The sequence below is a fragment of the Cricetulus griseus genome, assembly GCF_003668045.3.
Source record: "Cricetulus griseus strain 17A/GY chromosome 1 unlocalized genomic scaffold, alternate assembly CriGri-PICRH-1.0 chr1_1, whole genome shotgun sequence".
NCBI lineage: Eukaryota > Metazoa > Chordata > Mammalia > Rodentia > Cricetidae > Cricetulus > Cricetulus griseus.
In genome coordinates, this window is record NW_023276807.1 from 43,152,969 (window position 1) to 43,175,229 (window position 22,261).

The window sequence follows — 22,261 nt, forward strand, 5'->3', positions numbered from 1 at the left end:
TTGGAATCAGTCTCCTTTCTCATCACAAAACATTGAGGCTCATTAAGTTTAAGAAACCTGCCCAAAGTCACATAATAAGAGGTAAAGCTAGGGTCTGCAATGGTTTAAGATGATTTTGAACCTATGCTCTTAACAAACAATTTTTCCTAGTAAGAGGTAAATCTAGGGTCGACAATGATTTATGATGATTTTGAAGCTATGCTCTTAACAAACATTTTTCCCAATACTCTAAACAGCAAGAGAAACTTCTCTGGTAAGAAACTATAGAAATGATTCCTGAAAGTATAGTCTTAACAATTTTTTTTTAAATGGCTCTTATGGGATGTTTGTCTTATGACATTAACACAGGCCAGATAAATCTAGTGATCTCAGTGACAAGTAGATGATGGCCCTTAGGAACTTCAACAAATACTGCATTTCAGCACTGGAGTTTGAAGATTCTCTCTCTCTCTCTCTCTCTCTCTCTCTCTCTCTCTCTCTCTCTCTTTTGTGCATGTGTGTGTCCATCTGGACTCTTGTGCTTTTAATGTCCCCAAAGATATGTTTTATATCTTATAGTGTTGCCAGGATAATTCAGACAATATTTACCACCATCAACTCATGTGGAAAAACACATTTGCTCCCTGTGGGAAAAATTAAACATTGGTTAGTGTGTATATTACCAGTAAGGACAGCAAAGGTCTCTTGAGTTCCTGTTTCTTCAACCAAAACTCATTCATCCATGGACCAATCTGCTCCTAAATTTGTAAACAGCTGTCCAGCAATAAACTCTTTTAAATGGATAATATTTCCAAGCAATTGCATATAGTTGTATAAATGCTTGCATTGATATCGTCCCCAATCTCAGTGGTATTCATGAGCTCTTAGAGTGATGAAGAACAAGAGATTTTATAAACTTGAACACATGACTTACAAGTCAAGACTCTAATCACCTTTTCAGCATTAAAACAATTCTTTGTCTTTCTAATTTAGATTGCATGTCTCTTGAGCCCTGATCACATATTTTTCATGCCTGGGACAGTGCCAGATCCCTTAGTATCAAGCAAATAAATAATCTTCATAACAATAGCTTGCAGAGGAATTTATATGATTAACGAAGGGCATCTTAACATCTCAGCAAAGTTTGCTTTGAAAAAAATCTGTGTATGTGTGTGCATGGTGTGTGTGTGTGTGTGTGTGTGTGTGTGTGTGTGTGTGTTTGTGTGTTTGTTTGTGTGTGTGTCTGTATGGGTGTGTGTTAATAACTGTTCACTAAGGTAAATCATTTTACTCTTTAGATTCTCAATTACCATATAGAGGGGAAATCAGCTCTAACATGAGTGCTAATGTTGAACTAAAAATTCAGGAAGCTAATGCATAATATTTAAAATCCAAAGATTCATCAGGGACAGGGGAGATGGCTCAGTGGATAAAATGCTTGCATTTCAAGCAGGAAAGGCATGGTGACTGTAATCTCACTGCTCAAGAGACAGGGCAAGGGATCCTTGGGACAAGCTAGTTAGCTAGATACACAAATAATGAACACACATACATACTCATCTAAACACATATACACATGCAAAAACAATCTTTAAATTTGGACAAATTTTTACATTATACCCCATTTTCTTTCCAATCAGGTGTCTGTTGCATAATGTAGAATCTGACTAATTCCTAGTATGTAATATTTGATATATCTTTATGTTTCATCCTATTTTTGTAGATTCAGTGATGAAAAGTAAATGTTTCTTACCTAATGGTACTGGTGACCTAGAGTTTGGCATAGCAAGAGTCCTGTATGATCTTCTGTTTCTGTGTACTAACAATGCAGAAGACACTGTTATATATCATATAGCTGCACTGGAAAAATGAAGAGGGTTTTTTCCTTTTCTCGTATCTGTGACCATATGCTGACAGAAGTAAGTACAGGAAGGCAGGATTTGTTTCTGTTCATGGTTTGAGGGGACTCAGTCCATCATGCCAAGGGAAGGTATGACAATGGGAACATGAAGTAGCTGGTCCAATCATGATGACTGACAGGAGACAGACAGGCAAGGAGCAGAAATGAGGCTAAGCTGAAACTCACAAAGTTCCATCTCTAGTTGACCTATCTTTGCCAGTCATGTCTCTCACCTCAAAGGTTCTACAGCATCTCAAGACAGGGCCACCAACTGGGAGCCAAGTATTCAAACATGTGAGTCTTTGGGGTAATATTTATGTTCCAAGAATAGCAAAGTACTTGGTATTCAAGTCCTACTATTCCTCCCTATAGGTAGAGTCCACATGTTCAAGGAGTTTGTTGAAATGTAACTTGTGCACACTAATGGGTTTTTAAATGAATAACCCTGGGGAAATATTTAACTTCTCTCTATTATGTAGGCTCAGTGATTTTTTCCTACATAATAAGGGTACCATGATGACCTCCAGGAAAAAAAATATGTATGTATATATATGTTACTTGTCATAGAATAAGTTTCAGTGGAAGTTAATTTTCTTTCTCCGTATTCCCTTTGTCTTTGTACACTTCAATCTAGGAGCCATTTACTTTGTAACACCTCATTATTATTTAAAGTGAGCCATCACAGACTAGATTGGATCAGGCTCTCCATTGTTGTAAACCGGGAAGTGGTGAGATGAAGCTGATTGCATCTAGACAATTCGTCTTTGCAAAAGGGTTTCCAACTCCTCCGTATCCTAGCAACTGGTCTGATATTCTTCTTGAAGTCATCTTCAGATACCGTATTAAATTTCCCTCTGAAGACAGAAGTGATGCCAGGTAGGGAAACAGTCCACAGAGATGGCCACTCTCTTTCTCCATGAAGAAAATGATTTCACATGTCCTACTTGTGCCTCGGTTTCTGACATAATCATACTAAGAACTATAGCTGGTGTGGGCCCTCACCACTGAAAACATGCCTCATTAAATATGCAGTCTCAAAGAGGGGAGTGGGTGAATTATATTACACCAAGTAAAAATTGAACGTTTAGAGGGCCTTTTTTAATTCAAATTTTCTTTTAAAGACAGAGACAAATTCAAAGGTAATGGTTTAATTCAGTTTCAATAAATCTTTCTCTAAGTATGCCTGCTGTGTTTGAGGCATTGGAATTAGGGTTACATATCCCATATGTATGAGGCATAATTGTTTTGGGACACAGGTTAGACATAGGAATAACTTTCACTGGGTAACATCCACCCAGAACCAACATGAAGACATCAAAGTCTAAGCAATGTGTACAGTCTGAAAGTGAGAGAAGCAGATATCATACATAAAGAATACAGGGAAAGTTAAACTCCACTAATTAGTAACATTGTCCAGTCCAACCTTGGTTCAAGTTATGATACACATTGTTCTTCTTTAGAACTAGACAACCTGCAGAGATGACCAAAACAGTACCATTTAGCCAAATCAGTTGGCAATGCCTTCTGGTAGCAAATGTTTCTAAATGCTCAAGAAAAGAAAGAGATTCATGACACAGGGGCAGGCTCACAGGGTCCCACAAAAAGAAAGCCTTCAATAAACCCAAACTCAACTACTTGAAAGATATATAACTTTGTGCAATTCACTTAATCTAGCTCCTAATTAATTTTCTTAGATGCAAATGAAGCTAATAATGTTTCGTCTGTTCTACAAGGGGATACCCTATGAGAAGGTAAATCAATTAAAATGTTTAGAAATGATGGATTACCTAAATACCAGGCATTATTAGAGATCCTGTTAAGGTTAGTGCCAAAGGCATCTCTTTGGAAGCTTAGGATTAGTTAAAATGAATATGTTTTTTCTGCCTTATATCCATACATAGGAGAAATAATAAAGGTTTCTCTGTTATTTAGGTATTTATTCTTGTGTGTCTGCATGTCTTACAGCCAGAGGAACCGTAAGGTTCTGGTGAAACTGTAGATAATTATTTATGTATTACTGGATGCTAGACACGATGAATAGCAAAACATTTGTAATAAAAATTATTTTCTGAACAATCTCTGAGGGAGATTAGCAGAGGGGATGTATTTGGGTTTTTTGTTGTTGTTGTTTTGTCTTGTTTTTTATTAATGAAGCATGTGTATTTTTTAGGATGCAGCCTTAATATCTCACACATTCATCAGAGACCCTCAAACACTTATTAGTTATTGTGAAAAGTACATTGTCTTGACCATTGTATGATGAGAAAGAAGACACAAGAATGTTGCTAATGCAAGATGTTTATGTGCAGTCTTCAACCTCAGTTAAACATGCTCTAAGTCCAAGCAAGACAATTTCCGTGTTACAAAGATGTTGTCTAAGGTTCTGCAAAAGTTTTCTTGCATAAAAATAATTACCACATAAATGTGCTAAGCTGTTCATAAAAATAGCTTCTATCAGGATCATTTGTGCCAAGTAATCTAGGTGAAAGCCAAGGATTCTGCCAAGTTGGTAAAGACAAAATGCCGAGGACACTGCACTTTTTGTAAGTAAGGTGAGAACAGATTGTATCTTTGGGCCATACCAGGATAAATATTCTCATAATTCGCTGTTTAGCTGACTGAAAGGAGAAACTGTGTGCAAGTTCAGGATGAGAACTGCAACAGGATATACTGCTTGTCTCTACTTCCTCTGCTGGCTACACCAAAAGGGCAAAACATAGCAGAGTCATTAAGGGGAAGACAGGAATACACATCTTGATTTTGAAAATTGATGAGATATTAGGGCTATGTAGAAGGAGAAGGATGTAGAGATCTCAAGAGGGAACATGAAGAAATACCAACAGAGCATGTGGTGCAGTGAGACAGAAGATTTAGATGAGATTAACAGGGAACTAAATGACACAGTCAAAACACTGGCAATGGTTTGTTGATTCAGAGCTCAGGTGTTCTGAAATCAAATAGTTTCATTCTTTTCTAATACCTAATAGACCTCTGATTGTTTTTTATTTCTTGAAATGAATTGATATGATATGTCTCTATTTCATGAAAGCGCTCCTGTAGACAACATTAGCAGAAAGAAAAGCTGTAAAGCATTCCATATGTGTCTTAGGTAGCCCTTCCTCCCCATCCTATAGACTAAAATTACATCTCAGCTCTTATTTGTGCCCTATATTCTCTCTACTTTTCAAAATCTAGAATAAACAATCATTTGAATGGGACCTCTAACAATGGAGCCAGTCTTTATCCCTAATGCACAAATGGACTTTGGGAGCCCATTCCCTATGGAGGGATACTATTGCAGACAAGATACATGAAAGAAGGCCTAGGCCCTCCCCCAAAGGATGTGACAGACTTTGATGATCCCCCATGGACAGCCTCACTATCCTTGAGGAGTAGGATTGGGTGGGGTCGGTGGGGGGCATGGGAGGATGGGAGAGAGAGGGAACTGGGATTGATATGTAAAATAAGATTGTTTCTAAAATAAAACAATAATCATTTACTCTGGAATAAATATGAATGGTAAATATAGATGTACTACTCCCGTCTTGTTGCCTTTTTAGTTTTCTATTCCATAAAGAGAGATGTTGTGAATATCTTTCACAATATTTCATGAGGTGTTTCTGTAGTGTAGTGATCACCATGCTTGCATAACACAATAACATTTCACATTGATATTTTTTATTGAAATATATCTTTGCCTTTAAGACAGTGGTTCTCAACCTTCCTAATGCTGTGACCCTTTAATACAATTCCTCATGTTGTGGTGACCTCACCAACTGTAAAATTATTTTTGTTGTTGCTTCCTAACTGTAATTTTGCTACTGTTTTGAATCATAACATAAATATCTGATATGCAGGATATCTGATATGTAGCCTTTGTGAAAGGGACATTTGACCCCAAAGGGGTGCGACCCACAGTTTGACAACTGCTACATTAAGAGACCATCTGAATATCCGATATAAGGAAGGTCATGAGGTACTTCAGAACAGGAATTTTGAATTTATCTTTGGGCAACTAAGGCTCTTCTTTACATGGAAAATCTAGTGATCCTACTGAGGAGTGATAATTACCCCTTCATAGAAAAATGAACAGAATTTCATAAACTAAGCCTCTTTACACTAGAAAATTATCAACAACTGTATTATCATCACTATCATTTTCCAGCTCATTTTGGCTATGCACATCAAAGTACAAATTGGATCTTCAGTTTCTATTTTCCTATACAGTTGGGGATAAGGTGGTTTCAGAACAGAGTCTTCTAAGATTGACCCCACTTATGCCTAAAAGAAGATCATGGAACTTTACCCCCCGTCTTAATGTGCTATTTGATTTCTTTTTATAGAGAATAGATAGGTATGGAATTTGGTCTTTGAAACTTACTCATCACCCTTTCTTTCCTCTGATGATGTCTATTAGGAAAGTGCTCCATACATAAAGTAATATTAATTGACAAGAAAATATCAATTTAGTTTTTGCTGAACAAATACTCAGTGGGCTTGTTGGAAGACTTATTTGTTGGGAACTTGGCATTCTTCAGAGGTCATGAACGAAAATTATCTTCTTGTTGTTTTGAGACCTGAATGGATTGGTACTCTCTGTGTAGACCAGGCTGGCCTTGAATTCATAGGAGGATTGTTTATCCTCATTTCTAAAGTGCTGTAATTAAAGGTGTGTGCCATTGTGTTCTGCTAAACAAGAATTCTTGATTCACCTTCCCTCCTTTAAACCTGAAAGGGGAGACTGGGTACCTGAAATGTGATGTTATTTGTCCACACATCAGGGAACCTAGGAAAGAATTAAGGTAAGTATTTTGAAGTTGGTCTTTAAAAAGAAGTCTGTACTTGAGGGTTCACCAGTTCACCCATGAAAGTGACAGTCTGATTATGAAAGGAGGCAAAGGAATCAGAAGCTGCTGTAGGGTATGAAGGGTGTGCAGAGACATGGAGATGGGAATTGCGTTTGCTTTTAAGATGCACTTAAACCATTACTGCCACAGCTCTTTCATTGAACCAAATAATTGAAAATGAGCTACTTTTATAGAAAAAATTAAGGAAATACAGATAGAAAGTGTTAGGAACACAGGTAGAATGGTGTGGACATTGTATTCTTTATAAAAACATACAGGGTTCTATCCATTTCAAAATCCCAAAGGACCATCTCAGAATCACTGAATCAGGCTCTATTGCCTGAGTTAGTTTTCCTGCTTTAAGTGAACCCTGTCACCCTGAGGAAAAATTTCCTCAGTCTCCATTAAATTTAAAATTATTAAACTGTACCTTTAAATGAGATTTAAGCAAAATAGAGGAAATGGTTAACAGGAACAGCATAAGTGAGGAGCTGGTACTAGAAAACGGAGAAACCCCTGGATTTCTTCTGTGCTTAATAACATCCAGGTGCCACTACACAAACCAACAATAACAGGACACTAAATAAACAGAGGACACACATTAAAGCTAGTGACAGACTGTTGTTATGCATGTAGAGTAGTGCTTACAAAAGGGTCGCAGGTAATAGTAATACATATAGTTATATTTATATACTTCAAACCATTATTGCATCAATAAATGGAATTTATAGTAATCAGTAATTTGAGTCACTAATATGATTTCATTTTCCTCCTACCATAACAAAATATGAACACTTTGTCAATCTCCTCAGAGAAATACTTTGCAATTAACATTCTGGTGTTGACTTTGAGCTTTTATAAAGGTTATATCTACTCATTTTTCAAAGGAAAAAATAGTTCTACTCTATAGAAAGATGCCTGTTGAGAAACCAAATCTCCCATAGGCATCATTTTAATTTCAAAATGCTGTAATACCCAGACCACAATCCTAGGTAGCATTAAGAAAAACCACATGGTACTAGGAGTTATCATCAACAAAGGATTCTGAAAGCCACATTCAAGGCAAGAATAGTGTTGCTGAGAAGGTGTGAAGCTCAGGAGACAGATGATATAAAAGAAGCAGGGGAGAATTCTGCCAACGTATGGAAAAGAGAACAGGGCAAGACTGAGCGTAGTGTTTTAACTATAATCAGAGTGTGGGAAAATGAAAGGGATTTTCAGGAATTGAAGGGAAGACCTCAAGACAATCAGTGGAGATTAAGGCTATTGTTTATAGTGGTATTTGCCTTAATTTAAGGCATTCCTGACTAATATAAATGACATGGCTACCAACATGAAAGTGATTTACTTACTGTTTGAAATTACTGCAAAGTGCACCAATCCATACAAACTCATTCATTAATTTTCTCTCCATTCACACTACTAACATGTGACATTTCCCTTTGTATAAATGTTACTATCGGCATGAGCAGATAGGATCTAGATCGGCTAGGTTTTACTTGTTACTTCAATGAATTCATTCAACATGCATTTACTAAGCATCATTCACATCTTTGCCCTATGATATCTGTTCTTGAGGCAATGACCAAGCATTACATAAATGATCCTTCCCAAGGCTTCTTCACACCAAATTGGAAGTCAAGTAATAAAATGAAAAGTGTTAATAAGCGCCACTCTGATATTAGAACACATAGAGGACAGCTTCCAATGTCCCCAGAATCAGAATTGGGTTTTCTCAGCATGAAGTCTGCACCAGAATAAGATCAAGAACACAGGAGAAGATAATTCAATTAGTTTAAATACCTCAAAACACTATGTTATACACTGCATTTGATATAATTATTAATCATATTGTATCGATGCAAAATTAGAAAGAACTATAGTATTATCTAAATGTACTGAATATTCTCTGTGTTCTAGGAGTTAGCTTATGTATCTGCATTGTACTTATTCTTTTAATCTTCACAACACATTTGTGATGTGGTTCTTGTGATTTACATTTATAGGTAAGGTAACAGAGATGTTAAGTGCCTTATGTAGATCTTTGTTCCCACTGGGTAGGCACCAACTTGTGGAATGAATGTAAGTCATTTATCTAGCTCCAAACCCTACATATCTGATATAAGCATTTTCTCTCTCTCTCTCTCTCTCTCTCTCTCTCTCTCTCTCTCTCTCTCTCTCTCTGCTTCTTTCCATCCTTCCTTCCTTTCTTTCTTTTTTTTTGTTTTCTTTGAAACAAGGTGTCTCTGTGTATTTTTGAAGCCTGTCCTGGCACTCACTCTGTAGACCAAGCTTGCCTCGAACTCACATAGATTCACCTGCCTCTTCCATCTTAGGGTTGGGATTAAAGGTGTGCACCCCCCACTTTGAGAAGTATTTTATTGGAAGAAAACAGCAGCATATATAATTTAAAATACACAAATAACTGTGGTGCAAGCAATTCTAATTTCGTTCCTTTCTTTTAAATGTTCATTAATGTTTTGCCTACATTAATATCTGTATGAGGGTTTGCCTACATTAATATCTGTATATCTGCTAGATGCTTTGGAACTGGAGTTATAGCCATTTGTGAGCTGCCATGTGGGTGCTGAGAATTGAACCCAGGTCCTGTGGAAGAGCAGTCAGTACTCTTAACTGCTGAGCAACCTCTCTAACCCTAGGAATTCTAATTATTATAAGACAATCTTTATGAGAACTTTAGATCACACTTCAGGCTTAGTGTAGTTCACCTTTTCCTTTTCAGCCTCTCATACTGATGGACTTTTTGACCACGTCAGGAAGTAGTGTACCAAATCTTCCCTTGAAGCAAGGTATTTCTTCTAGATTGAACTCATGACCTCTAGACACCTGCTATATAGTGTGCAAACATGCAAATTTGTGGAAGAAGTTGAAAACTCATGCTTCTTTTGATAGAAATTCATCTTTCTTTCACACAAGAATGAGCCTACAAGGTTCCTGCTGGCTCTACCTACATATTCCTGAGAGCAATTCTGAATCCACAAAAGAGCTAGAGCATAGGGAGATATCATTTCAAAGTAATGCTATGTTAAAAAAGGCTGGCTTTCATTGCCATGTTTCCTTGATGATTATATATCTGCCCTTGTTTGATCCTAGATCACAGTGGATCACATGCATTTGAAATTTAGGCATAGTTACATCATAAAGATCCAAGGATTTAACTTTGACTATAAAGGCCAATAATAGGATCTTGCAATATAATTCTTAATTTTGTTGAAATGCCTCTCCAATCTCCATCCTTAAATACTCCATGCCTCTAGAAATACAGGTCATTTAGCTAAATCTAATCTCAATAGAAAGCTTTGATGTTCTATAGCAAATGAAAAATAATTTAAGCCATTGATATTGCACATTAATATTAAGCAATTACATTAAATAGAAGTACTGTGAATATGTTAATTGCTTTCATTAAAAAACTGATTTCCTTAATTACTTTCTAAGCAAATATTCTGTACTAAACTATTAAGTATTTGCAATATTCAAATTCAATCTCTTGTGGAGATGTCAATTTACATTAAATACTTATTTTTAAAAATCTGTTAGTGCAGTATGAAATGTATTTATAAAATCCTTAATTGGTTACAATTTCAGAAGACTAGTCTGATTTCAACAATGTCATAATTTGCATCTCTCGTTTTTAAATCTTTAATGACTAAGGTTTTTGGAGACACTGTTTTTTGTCTTTCTAAGAAAAGGTCTACTTTTTTTTTCATTAGTTCTTTGAGACTTTTGTACAACATGTTTTGATCATATTCACACACCCTCCCACAGTTCTTTTCAGATCCTCCTCCCATTTCCCATATGAACAACTTTGTGTCCTTTGTTTTTTTTTCTTTAATTCATCAAGACCAATTTATTCTGCCCAAATATTGTTGGATGTGTGACCTTTCATTGAACTATGGTTGGTTGGCTTCAGAAAATCAGAGACTATAGAATGCTCAGCCCTGAATGGGAGATTTATACTGTAGCCTTCCTTCCAAACCTCAAGTATAATTGTAGAAGAGGAGGGGAAAGAGTGTAAGAGTAGAGGTGGCAGGTGACTATGTGGAAACAGTTTTCTCAGGATCCATCAGGGTAGCCGCACATATGAACTCTTAGCAGTTGTGACAATTTGCACAAGACTGGAGCAAGCTCAAGCCAGACCAAATTTCATTATGGAGAAGCAAATTGGGCATGAGATCTAAACCCTAACTGTGGAGCTATTGACAACTATTAGCTGCTAAGGGAGAGAAAATCCATTTCTCTAAGACTTTATATATCCACAATCTGTTGAAAATAGAAGCTTCTCTAATGAGGGTTCAGAGATGCAATAATGTATGGATATAATTGTGTCATTAGGATTCAGCATAATACCATGTCCATTTAGCAAATAATAGTAATTGGTTCTTGTCTACAGCCTAGTACCTGTGTAACTACAGGTTCTTGGCCCAATAATGGTGCTAGGTATAGGTTTCCTCTCATGGAGTGTAAATAAAATCCACTCAGAAATCATTTCCATAATTACTTTTGTAATTTCATGATGCTAGTGCACAGTTGGAATGTCTTGTTGGGCAGGTCATTATTGTAGCTGACAGGGTTTACAGATGGAAAGAACAGTTTTGTCTTTCTCTTCCCATACTATAAATGACACCTTCTAGCACCATGAAAGCTAGTCATAGGGATGAAGTTTCTAAGCCAGTACCAGCTTGCTATTTCTATGTTCTGTATTCAAGTATGTGACATCTTCAGTAATCATGTGCTACCAAAAAGTACTGGTGGGTATCCAAAAGCAATGACAATGTTTTGCAATGTTTTGGGTTTTGTAGGACTTCACTGACCATGACATTTTAGCTCTGATGATTAATACTATAGTCAACACAAGCAGGCAACTGTTCTTTCAGCATCCTGAAAACTCTTCAATATACATAACCAGAGGTGGGATTTCTATTGTGAATAATTTTGAGAAACAATCATAGTTTTCAGTGATGGACATATTAATTTATTTTTACACAAACAGAGGTAGAGGGCTTCCTTCTTCTCTGTATCTTCAACACCCACCTTTCACCTTTTTTATACTAGCCACTTTGAAATCTGTCTGGTGATATTTTGCGATTTTATTTGTCATTTCCCAATGATTAGTCATGTGGAACACATTGTCATGTGCTGACAATTTGTATATTTTCTTTTGAAAAAGTCTTTATGACCCTCTATTCATCTTCTAATCAACTATGCAGTAAGCCCTTAATCCATTTTGAGTTGATTTTTGTGTATAGTACTCTCAAGGCATCTTTTCTATTTTGCCAGTGTAGAGGCTATGGTTCTTCTGAAATGACACTGGTTCTTTGATAATCACCCTCACTTTCTTCACCAACCTTGTCTTAAACTTTTATCTCATTCAAGCTCCTTTTACTGATGAACTTGACATTTTACATGCTTTCTTCTCCACTTGCTGCTGTCTCTCATGGCAAATGTGAGTAAAGACACAGCAATTTACCATGCTGCAGCAGCCTGAAGATTATATTGAAATGTCCTCTGCCAAACAGATTAAAGAATTACTTTAATTAATCGATTACTTTTGAATATAATCTCAATCAAATTTTCAGGGCATGGAGATAAGTTCAGACAGTTCTTTGCTGGAATGGAATACCAGTGGCCTCTAACCCAGTTTCCAACAGAGTGCTTGCTCCCCTGTGAAACCACATGAACCTGATCTTTACTGCCCATGTTTCCAATGGCTTTTGGTCTTTTACATTTTCATCAGAATGTCTCATTAAGTTCTGCTTAAAACATTGTAAAGCTTCTTTTAACCATAGCTCTAACCTCTTCCACATTCCTCCCTCAAACCATGTCTAAAAATCTGCAAACCACAAGGGTTTCTTACCACAGCAACCACAGTTCTTGGAACCAATTTTCTGTATTAGTCACTTTTCTCCTCTCTGGGAAAAATACCTTGTATGTAACCCAAAGAAAGAAGATTTAATTTTGGCTCATGATTTGAAAAGAGGTATAGTACATCATTGTGAGAACACATGGCAGTGGCCTTGTGAAGCACATCACTATATTGTGGCTACAGTAGGAAGCAATTAGAAATACATATTGCTGCTTCAATAGCTTCTTTGTTTTTTCTTTTGTTCATTTGGGGATCACATTCCAAGGATGTTGTCACCCACATTCAGGGTATGTCTTCCTTCCTTAGCCAACTTCTCTGGAATAACACACCCCCACCCCAGATATGCCCAGACATATGTCCTGTATGTAAACATAAATCCAGTTAAGTTGATTAACTGTAACAACCACTATTAAATTTCTGAAGTTTGAGTACGACCACATATTAGGTTGTGAAGCTGGACTCATTGCTCAGTTTGATCTCAGTCAGCTGCTTTCCTCAGTAGAAAGGCTCTGTGGAGACAGGTGTATCATGCCTGCATGACTTCCATATAGACCCTGAGGGTGATGGAGCTGCTATTTGAACTCTTAGGTGGAACTTATATATCTTTTATGTAAGGACTAAGTTGTGGTGTATATCTCTCACCGTCCTGTAGCTCTACTTGTGTCTTGGACTAGCTTTGAACTTGATCCAAGCCATTACCAAATGTTTTGGTATTGTAATACTAGCCCTTATGTTTTGCTCAAATATTCTTGGTTAGCTCTTCCTTTGGTGAGGTGGGGAATTCATGAGGCTGTAGTGGCTGGCCGTCCAGGGATTCAAGACAGATGAAGAGTTATGTTTCTAAAAATGTAAGTTATATTGCCATTGTGGTTCTGGGAGTGAGCAGCTATTCTCTGAGAGTACTTTGAGGACTAAAGATGTGTGTGAGTGTGTGTGTGTGTGTGTGTGTGTGTGTGTGTGTGTGTGTGTGTATACTTGTATGTGTAGTATACATGGAGGTCAGAAGACAACATGTGGGACTCTCTACTGTGTGAGTTCTAGGAATTGAACTGGGGTCATCAAGTATGGCTGAAAGTGCCCTTCCCTGCATCATCTCATTGGCCCAAAGTGTAATATCGTTTCATACCACTTAGTTACAGTGTTAAAAGAATTCTTGAGACAGAAGTCTAATCCTGGTCTCATAATTTGTGCTGTCCTGAGGCAGTAATCTAACAAAACCCTCACTTTCAGATGGAAACTGTCTCAGAATGTTTTTTGTCCAATTTTGTTACAAGTGTCTTCTTTGTTTTTAAAAAGCTCCATGCTTTCTTGCACAAGGGGAGAGGCAGGTTCACAGTGAGAACAAGAAATTAGGTTTGAGTGTGTGTTTGTGGATGATGGGAGACATGAAGGAGAGGGAAGAAGAGGGTGTTTAATGTTTGACTCTATGGAGAATTTTAAAGGTGAGTCCTATTTACTGTCTGTCTTCTCTCTCCTTTACCAGTTTCTTGAGTTAATTATTCATACTGCAGACAAATTTAAATGGCATATGCAAAGAATTCACTATGTATCCACTTTCTATTTTCTTCTTTGACCAAATATCTCTGTATTTGATAAATGCTGTTTCACAATTTGCAGTTTGAGATTGGAGCCACTATTCTGTTTTCTGTTTTAAATAGATAAAAGTTGAGAAGTGACCCTTTTGCATTTAAATAGGTTTCTATAGGCATTAAGAATAGTACTCTGAAACTATTTTATGGATTTCTGGTCTACCAGGTTTGTGTTTGACGTGTTTGTTAGTAATACTAAGGGAGCGATTTTACTTTAAAGATGCCATGTGACCAAATTATGTATGAATTTTTTGTGGTATCTTTATTGTTTCATTTGCTGTAGTACCTGATGTCCAGAATTGACAAGTGGAATTTTATTTTTCTAGGAGTTTTGCAGTATTTATATGCAAAGATTGGCCTCTGGTGAGAGTGCCTTGGGCTGTGACTCAATATGGTAGAAAAGTGGGAATGAAATTGTGATACATAGAAACCTAATCTCTTGTGAACTTCAATAGATAAATTTGACTGTCAAGCTGGCCTAAATTAGAAGAGGAAACAAAAATTAAGGAACTATTTCCATGAGGCTGACTAGAGGTATATGTTTGGGGGAACTTTATTGTTTGCCAATTGGTGTAGAAGGGTCCGCCCCACAATGGGCAGTGCCATCCAGAGCAGACAGATCTGGCTGTTTAAGACAAGTGGCTGAACATGAGCCTGGAAGCAAGGTATTAAGTGGTATTTCTTCATTGTCTCTGCTTCAGGTTATTACCTTGTGTTCCTGCCCTGAGTAGCCTCAGTGATGGATTGATTTTTAGAAGTATAAGATGAAACAAACCCTTTCATCCACAAGTTGCTTTGGTTATGGTATTTATCACATCAGCAGAAAAAGAAAAACTAACCAGAGGACTTCATCACTATCTTCAAAGGGTAATGTATTCAGCACCCTAGTTATCTTACAATACTTTCCACCTCTTACCTCTTACTAAACCCCTAAACATTGCCAGGTTGGAAACCAATCTTCTAGCACATGAAAGTTTCAAGAACAAATTGCATTTGAATCACAGAAGCAATTTTAATTCATATATTCCTGTTTTTACTGTTCCTAAAAACGATTTGTTATTCTCCCAGTTAATACTCAGGTGATGAACAAAGGTAAGAGGATGTAACAGATTCTCCATAACTATTTCTGAAACAATAGTTCAGCTTGGATAAAATAAAACTTGAAATCCAGACACATTTCACCTCTTTCATTTTCCAGTTAAAAGCAGGCACATATTTGGAAAAGTCGATGACTTTTGAATAACTGACAGATGTTGGTAGTACATACTGAGAAACACCATGAACACACTAAGCAAGCATGCTACCACTGCAGTGTACTCTGAGGTGCCAATACTTTTATCAAAGAAACAACAACAATCTTTTGTTCCCTAGCAGATGAACTATGTTATTTGGAATAGTGAAGATATTTTAATAGATATTTTCCTTGGTATGAATATAAGAATTTAAAAAAACCCTCCACATTATGTTTCCTATGACTTCTTCATAGTAGTTCTGACTTTAGTAGAAATGCTTTGTAGGAACCTGTTTCTGGGAACCAGAACAGAAGAGCAATCAACTATGTCTTTCAAATCCAGATGATTAGAATATCAATGGATGGCTGATAAATTTGGAAGTGATAGATCTGTGAAGTATTCTGGTGTCTAATACAGTAGAGTAGCTTAGAATGGTGCTCCTAAATGGCTTCCAGTCATAACACAGGCACAGGTAAAATAGGGTAGGAATTTTACATTCAAGCACAGTACAGTGGAAGAAAATTCTCCCTGTATAATGGAAATGATAACCTTGAAATACTCAAGTGCTCGTCATTGAGAAAAGTAGAAAGAGCCAAATCCTATAATAAGGCAAAGCTGTGAAGCCCAGCATTGAAGGGTATTTTCCATTTTATAGTATCTAGCTGAAGGGCATCTAGATGGTCACTCCAAATCCTAAGCAGTTTATTAATCATCCTCATTTTGTATTTAAATTCATGCACTAGGTGTTTTTACAGAGGAAGATTTTAAATATAACTAATTTGTAAGCATAACTTTTTACAGAAACACAATTTCTAAAATTATTTAAGGTTCTATCCTATTGCATGGTTAGACTCCATTTCAGTTGCAAAATACATGTCAAGTTGAAAGGTGTGAAATTATTTTTTAAACCGCTACTATAAATTATATACCAGAAATATATGGTCACTTTCCTCAGTCATAGCAAATGTTCAGGGCCAAGTTAACTTTTTGAAAGGACACTTTTGGGGGATACTAGAAATCAACTGCTAAAGGGGTACTTGGAAAGTCTAACTTAGAGATGGATTCTTTATGCATTTATTTCCATAAAGGGTTGGGTAATATCATGTAAACAGATTATAAATGGACTCAGACTGAGACTTAATTGGACTTTTTCTTTCACCTTGGGAAACATTTAGTGTACTGGCAATTCACTTTCCTATTGACCACAAGAAGATAATACTATATCATAAGACTATGAGAAATAGTCTGAGATTATATATACTACACAACTGTAGGGTGGTTCTTTTCCTCTTTAACTTACTCCAGGAGAAGAGGTGCATTCATTACCATCAATCAGATTCAAGGACACATATTGCATTTCATTTGAAGGGAATACCTATGCTTTAAGATGCTTTTAGACAAGTGTGACTTTCTTCTATGCAGTAGCTCAACAACAATAACAATAGGAAACCTAGTGCTTGACAGTTTATCCAATATGACAAAAGAGAGAATGGGTTTTCTGAGACTATTATGAGTCAGGTTAGTTTTCACAGTTTTTGACTTCAAATGTCCTGCTTTTAGTTGGAAAAACCAGATCTCTCTGTGAAAAGCTGTGTATATTTGGATTGTTCATTTTTATGTAAAAATAATTTACAGCTAAGAAGTTTAGGATACAAGACTGGAGCCAGACCATCTTATGTTTTCTGCAATGAAATCTTCCAGTCACAACCCAACTAATACAAAATCTGTGGCAGTAAGATTTATTTTTAATTTGTTTTACATTCATTTATGTATATGTTTCTGTGAGTGTATAGCACATATATGTGTGTGTCCACAGAACCCAAAGGAAGATATTGGATTCCCTGGAGCTGGAGTTGTAGGTGGTTGAGAGGGGCCTCATACAGGTGCTAAGAATTGATCTCAGACCTTTCAGTAGCACAATGAGTTCTCTTAACTGCTGAGCCATCTCTCCAAACCTAAATCTGTGTCTTTAAAGTACTTTCCATTGTTCATTGCAAATAAATGACTGAGGAGTTAATAGTCATTTTCAAGTTGGCAGGATTTATAATCGCTTTTGGAGACAACCCTTTGGGTGTGTTTGTGAGGGTGTACCACAGAGGTTTAACTCAGTAGCATGATCTGGTTAGAATGGGGTAGTGCTCTCCATGGGCTGATATCATGAAATGAATGAATAAAAGGTGAGTAGAACACAGGCATTCATTTATATGCTTCCTAAAAGTGTGAGCATCCATCTCAGACAGCTTCTACCATACCTCCCCTGCCTGCCATTCTAGCCTATTCCCCTGGACTGTTAGCTGAAACGGATCCTTAAGTTGCCTTTATCTGGCATTTGACACAGCAGTCAGAAATTAACTAATAAAGGGTCTTTATGAAAAGAGGGTAGTAGAGGTGAGAACAAGTCCAGTTTTTCTTGGATATTCTGGCCAAAACAATATTCTACATGCGTTAAATTCCCACTTCTTCACTCATATGATATATGGGATGAAGAGTTGCTTTTACTTATATCTGACATTGCTTGTTACTTCTAAATCTCATTGATACCATCTTATCATTTACTTCAAGGAGATTTGAAGAGATACATGTCATTCAAGTCATTTTGTGATACTGTGTTCTATTGGCTCTTATAAAACCTTTGTCTTCTCCCACAGTTTTGTAAGCATTTTCTTTTCACTCACTCTCCAACTATAATGTCTGCGACATGTTGTGGTAAGCTGCCCATTGATTACTCCCAAAATCATCTCTCCTGACAATCTTTTCTCAGAGATTTCTCTCTTGCTAAATCTTCTGGATATTTTATAGACATCTTAATATGGCCAAAACCAAATTGATTTTACTAGGGCCTGCATTATTGCCCTTCTTGCTCAACAAAAATCAGTTAACTGTGTTGCCAACCTCACTTTCTATTGTGTCTCATGGTGGTACATTCTGTCCCATTCTGTTCTCCACCTAATCTTTAGCTACATATCTATCCAGTTGTTAATTTTCAGACCATTCCCTCTCAAGCTTGTCTGTGACTCTAGCGACTCCTCTTCCTGACACCCTTTTATTTTTAATCTTCATTGACAACTGCATTGCCTATTGAAAGAAATTATACGTCACCTCTAGTCTCCTGCCATGCTTCTTCCATTTTTTTGTTATTTTTCTTAGAAGAGGCAAGAACGTTTCTTAATATCTTTTCTTGTTTGCCATCATCTCTGAAACCATCAAATGAATTTATCATCTTATATATAACTTTTAATTATCTGTCGATTATTGAATCTTCTAGCCTTGTGTCCCTTGCACCCATTGGTGAAACAGGACATGCCATTTCCACAGCCTTGTGTAACTTTTGATGATTGTTGTTTTCTGTCTAGACCTTTCCTTTTCTCATGTGACAATTTTTATCCACCAATCAAGGGTCAATTTCATTTTCTCATTGTTTAGCCCTTAGTAGTTCCTAGTCTTACATGTTTAATACTGCATGAATTTATATCATGGCATTCTAGCAATTTGTTTCTGATGTCAGTCTGTCTCATGATAGTTTGAAATATTTAATTAAGTATGGATCTCTAATTATCTTCACAATGCTTGCTACATAGCAGATGATAAAAAATTATTTGTTTGTTGATTAACAAGTAGCAAAGAACTTTGTCAGTTTTCTTTAATACTTTTTTCTTTCAGATTCTTTTTATTTGAATTAGAAACAAGATTGTTTTACTTGTCAATCCCAGTTCCCTCTCCCTCCCTTCTTCCCCTAACACTTCCCCAACTAAAAGCCTACCTATCACATATTCTTTCTGCTCCCCAGGGAGGGTGAGGCCTTTTATAGGGGGTCATCAGAGTCTGTCATATCCTTTGGGATAGGGCCTAGGCCCACCCCAGTGTGTCTTGGCTCAGGGAGTATCCCTCTGTGTGGAATGGGTTCCCAAATTCCACACCTATGCTAGGGATAAGCACTGATCTACAGGAGGCCCCATAGATTTCCAAGGTCACCTCACAGACACCCATGTTCCTGGGGTCTGGATCAGTCCCATGCTGGTTTCCTAGCTATCAGTCTGGGGACCAAGAGCTCCCTGTTGTTCAGGTCAGCTGTTTCTGTGGGTTTCACCAGCCTGCTCTCGACTCCTTTGCTCATCACTCGTCCTTCTCTGCAACTGGATTCCAGTTCAGTTAAGTGATTAGTTGTGGGTGTCTGCTTCTACTTCCACCAGCTGCTGGATGAAGGTTATAGGATGGCATATTAGCTAGTCATCAGTCTTATTATCAGGGGAGGGCATTTAGCCTCTCCTCTGTTGCTAAGATTGTTAGTGGTGTCATCTTTGTAGATCTCCTGACATTTCCCTAGTGCCTGATTTCTCTGTAAACCTAAAATGTCTCCTTCTATTACGGTATCTCCTTTCTTGTTTTCTTCTATTTTCCCCCTGACACAACCTTTCTGCTCCCTCATGTCCTCCTCACCCCTCCTCTTCTCCCCTTCTAATTCTCCTACCTCCCTCCCCCTCCCCATGCTCCCAGTTTTCTCAGGAGATCTTGTTCTTTCATACTTTTTACACAAGCAACTTCAATATTATCTTTCATCCTCAATTCCCCATGATTCAATGCTCAGCTCACTAGATACGCTACAAAACTAATTATTTCAAAACCAGATTTTCCTAAGGTTCTAGTTGTATAAAATATACATTAAACATTGTAAATAGCAGTTGACATGGATTTGAAATAGATGAAAATGGTGTAGATGAATTTACTTCATTTGATATTAATTTAATGCCAATTTTACTATTTCTTTCAAACACAACATATAAATAAGTACTTCTAATATGTTTTAGGAAGCATATCTAGCTAGCTAGCTAGCTATCATCTAAAACACTAGTATCTAAATACAAGTTATTGTGACCTTAAATAAGATTTTAGAACTCTAAACTTTGTTACTTTTCATAATGACAAATCTATGTGTTTGACATATGCTATAGGTATTGTTAATTAACACACCCAGAGAGCCTAAACTTTTTGCTAATTTATAGTGTCAAAATTTTCTAAAAAACTGTTCAGTAACACAAGGAGCTGACATGGACAAGTGCTCACTGTGTGGGTCAATGAATAAATAAATGAATCAACTTTATTTATTTTTATATACTTATGTAAGTGGTTTTGACAGGATCTTGTTCTGTAACCCAAGTTGGCCTCATATTCCTTATCCTCCTGTCTCAGATTTCCAAGTGTTAGAAGTACAGGATTGTGCCATCAAGCCCTGTTCTGTATGGACAGATTCTCAGCACTGCCTTGGGAGGTAAAAGATTAATGCTGAATTCTCCTATTGTGGCAAAGACTCTTATGAAACAGCAAATATATCTGTTTTGTGAATAGCTAAAATGTTTTGTTCAGAGAGTAAAGTCGAATCTTCACTTTAAAACTGACCAGACTTTGGTGGAATTATCCTCATTAATCTAATTGATTAATTAAATCCATGTTTAAGAGCATTTTTTTCAGATTTTTTTTATTTGAATAGGAAACAAGATTGTTTTACATTACAATCCCAGTTCCCTCTCCCTCCCCTCTTCCCCTACCACCCCCCCCCAACTAAAACCTTACCTATCACATATCCTTTCTGCTCCCCCTGGATGGTGAGGACTTCCATAGGGAGTCATCAGGGTCTAATGTGGGAAATTACCAATACGGGGAGTCAGGTAAAAATACAAGGGAATTTAATAGGGAAAAGCCTTACTTACAGAGCGACCTAGGCAGGCAGTGGGCAGTAGTAAGTACAGCAAGCCGAACCTGAAAGCGAAAGCAGTTGGCCACATAAGTGTCCTCACTTTATGTCACTCTGACCACGCCCCCGCAGGCATGGTCAGGCACACCTGTAGCCAGCCCCTAAGCAGGCGTGGCTACAACATCCCCTACAAGAGTCTATCGTATCCTTTGGGATAGGGCCTAGGCCCACACCCATCTTGATTCAGGGAGTATCCCCCTATGTGGAATGGGCTCCTAAACTCCACACCTGTGCTAGGTAGGGATAAGTACTGAACTACCAGGATGTCCTGTAGATTTCTGAGGTTTCCTCACTGAAACCCGTGTTCCTGGGGTCTGGATCAGTCCCATGCTGGTATCTCAGCTATCAGTCTGGGGACCAAGAGCTCCCTGATGTTCAGGTCAGCTGTTTTAAGAGCAATTTTTGCCCAAACCTGCTTATTGTTTATCAATGAGCATAATCCATAGTCTGCTTTATTGTGAGTTCTTTCTGGAATTCTCTAAAGACAGCTAAAGACGAAGTGTTTGTTTCCACTTCCACACTGATGGGTTTACATCCTCTGCCACCATATCCATTTGTTGTTGTTGTTGTGTTTGTTTTTCATGCTTGAGATGGTATGAATCTAGGTTTTGCCCAGAATCCATCAAGATATGTAAACTTTGGGCACAAACATCTACATACAACCATATGAACCATACGGGCCAATGAAACAAAGGAAGAAATAAATACCTGTATTCTACTCTGTTGGTTTTAACTTTTGAGGCAGTTAAGAACTCTTGTGTATGGCCCAAACTCAGAATGGGTGTTTGAAATCGGAGGCATCTAACCAATTTATTGCTTCAACATTTACCAATTATTATCTGTGGCCTAATATCATGTAGCAAGAGTGTTGATTGTCTTCACTTTACATTTAGCTTTATGGAGAGTTCAGGGCCCCTGACTGATCTGCTGGCTTATTTTTAATTAGGCAATGATAGGCATTTTAAGGGTTGCTTACTGAAACTTCATCTTATGAGCACTTTAAGCTGTCTTTCTGAGAATTCACATCTTTTTCCATATTTCTAACTCCTTCTTTACTCCCTACTGTTCCACTTATGTG

At 37.3% G+C, this 22,261-nt stretch overlaps 1 pseudogene; it reads right to left on the reverse strand.

Annotated features, from left to right (window-relative positions):
- Window positions 1-210: 210 nt before the first annotated feature.
- On the reverse strand, window positions 211-292 carry LOC113832800 (annotated as a pseudogene).
- Between the last annotated feature and the right edge of the window lie 21,969 nt (window positions 293-22,261).